The sequence below is a fragment of the Microtus ochrogaster genome, chromosome 8, assembly GCF_000317375.1.
Source record: "Microtus ochrogaster isolate Prairie Vole_2 chromosome 8, MicOch1.0, whole genome shotgun sequence".
NCBI classification, from domain to species: domain Eukaryota; kingdom Metazoa; phylum Chordata; class Mammalia; order Rodentia; family Cricetidae; genus Microtus; species Microtus ochrogaster.
Genome location: NC_022015.1, coordinates 29,542,622 through 29,547,193, shown reverse-complemented (window position 1 = coordinate 29,547,193; position 4,572 = coordinate 29,542,622). Strand labels below are relative to the sequence as shown.

General features: G+C 43.0%; 1 pseudogene; it reads left to right on the top strand.

Annotated features, from left to right (window-relative positions):
• The first annotated feature begins 975 nt into the window (after positions 1-975).
• Positions 976-1,849, top strand: LOC101997152 (annotated as a pseudogene).
• Positions 1,850-4,572: the final 2,723 nt, after the last annotated feature.

Genomic DNA, 4,572 nt, shown 5'->3' with positions numbered 1-4,572 from the left:
AAACAACTATGTGTTCCTACACCTGCATGAGTCTTTCTGTTGCCTTCTGCCCATCCCTTTCCAGGTGATCTTTAAGATAAATGACTCTTCCCGTTTAGCAGTGAGGACGTCTCACCTTGCCTGGGCTTTTTGCGTATCATCTCAGTTTCCACAGCCAGCATGTGTGGCAGGTATGGGGAACTTTCCTCTCTGCTTTAGGGGAGAGAGATTACCTGGAACAATCGACATTTTGTCACTTTGTCCAGAGCCAGGTGCTAAGAACTCAGGCTTAGAACTCTGGGCCCAACCACCCCAATGACTGAGCCTCACGGCACCATGACTTGTTCAGTAGACTCTGTGGCCTGGACTCTTGGTGAGAAGGCACGAACAGCAACCTTCAGAATGTTCCCACCAGTGGTGAGATCGACAGGTTTCAGAAGCATTCTGCTTGGATATTGGCCAACTGATTTGGGCAGTTTCAAGTCCTCTTTCCATCTGTGGTATTATTGCTGGAGGGATAAGCCAACCTTCTTTAGTCTTTATAGTTACTATAAATGTACAGAAACTTCCAAACACATGATGGAAACAGAATAGTGTTACAGATCTTGATTGCCCAGGGCTCAGTTTTGACCTTCAGGAACATTCCAGCTGTTGCTCACACCCTTACCTCTGCCTGTCCTCTTCCAACTCTTTGTCACAACAAACTTAGCAACAGCTCCTCGCAAGCCAGGATTTACACACTCTGATTTTCTTGCGATGATGGTAGAAACAGGGTCTCGAGCATATTAGGCACGTGCTCTACATTGGAGTTGTAGCCCGGGCCCTGAGGTTTAGATATGCAGATGTCATGCTGACAGCTGTCTTCAGTTTTTTGCTCACAGCCCTGTTCATATGGACCACCTCAGTACATATTCTTCCCAGTCGACCCATACTACTTCGACCGGAACATACCCATGTCACCATAACTTCTTTTAAAAAGTCTTAGGACGCTCTCTCCTCCAGCCCGGCAAGATGCCCAAGGGAAAGAAGGCCAAGGGGAAGAAGGTGGCCCCGGCCCCCGCCGTCGTGAAGAAGCAGGAGGCGAAGAAGGTGGTGAATCCTTTGTTTGAGAAGAGGCCTAAGAACTTCGGCATTGGGCAGGACATCCAGCCCAAGAGAGATCTCACGCGCTTCATCAAATGGCCCCGCTACATTAGGCTGCAGCGGCAGAGGGCCATCCTCTATAAGCGGTTCAAAGTTCCTCCTGCCATTAACCAGTTCACCCAGGCCCTGGACCGGCAAACAGCTACCCAGTTGCTTAAACTTGCCCACAAGTACAGGCCAGAGACCAAGCAGGAAAAGAAGCAGAGGCTGCTGGCCCGTGCTGTGAAGAAAGCTGCCGGCAAAGGGGATGTCCCGACTAAGAGACCACCTGTCCTTCGAGCGGGCGTCAATACAGTCACCACTTTGGTAGAGAACAAGAAGGCTCAGCTGGTGGTGATTGCCCACGATGTAGACCCCATTGAGCTGGTGGTCTTCTTGCCTGCTCTGTGTTGCAAGATGGGGGTCCCCTACTGCATCATCAAGGGAAAGGCCAGGCTGGGGCGGCTGGTCCATAGGAAGACGTGCACCACTGTTGCCTTCACACAGGTTAACTCGGAAGACAAGGGTGCTCTGGCCAAGCTGGTGGAAGCTATTAGGACCAATTACAACGACAGATATGATGAGATCCGCCGCCACTGGGGAGGCAACGTCCTGGGTCCTAAATCTGTGGCTAGAATTGCCAAGCTGGAAAAGGCAAAGGCCAAAGAACTCGCCACTAAACTGGGTTAAATGTACTGCTGAGTTTTCTGTACATAAATATAATTATAAAACTTCAAAAAAAAAAAAAGTCTTAGGACTTACTAAAATGACTTTTTTGGTTTTTGGAGACAGGATTTCTCTGTTTCTTTTGGAGCCTGTCCTATAACTAGCTCTTGTAGACCAGGATGGCCTTGAACTCACAAAGATCTGCCTACCTCTGCCTTCCGAGTGCTGGCTTTAAAGGTGTATGCCACCACTGCCTGGCTATCTCCTCTTTATATGCCTATCACTTGCCATCTCTGATGAACAACAGTCATTCCTGTCCTTTGTGAGTCACATCTGTGGGACCAGAAGAGCCTATGCCATCCTGCCAAATCCTTTCACAATGTCCCTTATGTTGAAATTCATCCACAGTGCTGTGTATGGCAGTGCTTGTTCCTTTAAATGCTGGATCATACTCCATGGCACGGGCACTCTATGGTACGCTTTCCATTTAGCTGTTGATGAATGTCCGGGTTGCTTCCAGAATGAGGTTACCACAAATAGCCCTGCTCTCCATGATGTGCAGATACCTTTGTGTGAGAACCCTGTGGTTTCTTTCAGGGAACTATCTAGACACAGCATGGCTAAGGCTGACCATAGGTGTATGTTTACTACCTCAAGAAACTTCAGAGCTATTTTGGGATGGTTGTGCATTTTATATTTCCACAAGCCAGGCAAGAAGGTCGCTTTGCTGCTGTCAGTGGATATGCTCTGCCGTTTAGCCATTCCAGTGTGTGTGGTGGTAAATCACTTCAGGTTTCATTTACATTTCCCTAATGCCAAATGATGCCTATAACTGTGTGAATGCCACCCATAAATCTTCGGTGATGTCTATTAAAACCTGGTGTTTGTTTATACCTATCTATCTGTCTGTCTGTCTGTCTATCCATCCATCCATCCATCCAGATAGACAGACAGACAGCAGACAAACAGACAGACAGACACAGTATCACTATATGACTCTGACAGATTTGGAACTCTATGCAGAACAGTCTGGATATGACTCACAGTTTCATCTGCTTCTGCCTCCCAAGGGCTGAGATTATAGGTGTGCTCCACCACGTTTGGCTCTTTGAAACCTTTTGCCCAATTTGTAATGCTTGCTATCCATATAGAGAATAAAACTGATTTTCATACTTTAACTTTATAGCCTGAAACTACACAAATTATTTACTCTCGTGTTTTTTGTCTTAATCGGTAGATATTATGCAGTCATTTGAAGAAACCACTATGTCACCTCATATGCTACGCATGTGCATATCTAGAGCTGAACACTTGGGATTGGACAACCTATGTAAGAGCTCATCCCTGGAAGAGATTGCTTTCTCATCTCTCAGCAACAGTTAACATGCATTGACTCTATCTACGAGTTGGGTAATGTGGAATTTCCCCTCTTTGCCTTGGCATATCAACTGGTGTTATCATTATGCTGGTTGGTCTTGTTCAGGCAAATATACGGTTGAGAATTTATGGGTGCAGTTTTCTTGTTGTGCCTAGCAGATACCATCTATCAATTTGCAGCCCGTGGCTTTGGCTCCTAGAATCTTTCAACCTGCTCCTACATGGTTTTCCCTCAGCCTTACATTTAAGGATTGCATTGAAGATGAATCAGTTGGGGTAACTTATTATCTGCATTTGGAAAGTTGTAGGTGTGTCTATTTGTTTTATAATTGTCTCCATCAAAGAAGAGAAACTTCTTTGATGGGAGTGTGAGCTACACTTATCTATGGGTGTAATGAGAGGTATTTAGAAAACAGGAATTATATTGGAAAGTAGCAGCAGAAAATTCTAATTTCTTTTTCTTGCTTGATCTCCCTGGTTAGAAACTCCTGTACACTGAGCAGAGTTTTCCCTATAGAAACACTCTTAAGCCGTCCATTAACTCTATGGAACTCACTTGATCTTCCGTCAGAAAGGATGGTGACAGGTGGAGGAGGAATCTGTTCCTTAGGGGAGGACTGTTCCTTCTCTAGTGTGTTTTCTGAGAGTGTTTTTAAAAATATTATTATTATTTAAATCAACAATTGATAATGGATTTTTTTGTTGTTCTACAACCTTGAGATGAACTCAATTTTTCTTTTTTAGTCTGGGAATACAGTAAATTACATTTGACTGACTTCCAAATGTTAAGTTACCCTTCTTTCTGGGCTAAGCCCCACTAGGCCATGATGTATTATTCATTCAAGTAATTTTATATTCAACTTGCTAAAATGTTGTTAAGAGTTCTTGCATATTTATTAATGAGTGATTCTGATTCATTGTTTACTTTGTAATGTCTTTGGATTTCTTTTGACTGGTACAAATTCAATTTTCTTGGTTGAAATAGAATGTTCAGAATTGCCCTTCTGTCTAGTGTCGGGTTTGGTAGTGACAAAATTGTCTTTAAATGTTATTTTCTTATTTTCTCTAAATGTTTGTAGGATTTTTGTGGCACAGTAGGTGAGTTTTTTACTGTCACCCATCAGACTTTGGATAAACTTATCAACTTTATTAACCTCTATAAAAGATGATCTTATAACTACTTTTTTCTGTAATTTTCTGCTTCCAATTTTATTGGATTTTATTATTAATTTTAAAATGTTCTTTTAAATTTTAATTTTTCAGCTACTTAACTTTTTTCTATTTTTTTCTACATAGAAAGTTAGACTCCTGATTTTGGCTTTTTTAATAAAAGTTCTCCCAAAGCTCAGAATTTAAATGCCACATTCTCCCCACACTTGTTTGGGCTATTGACCACATGTTCAGTATTCTATGTTTTCATCATTGTGG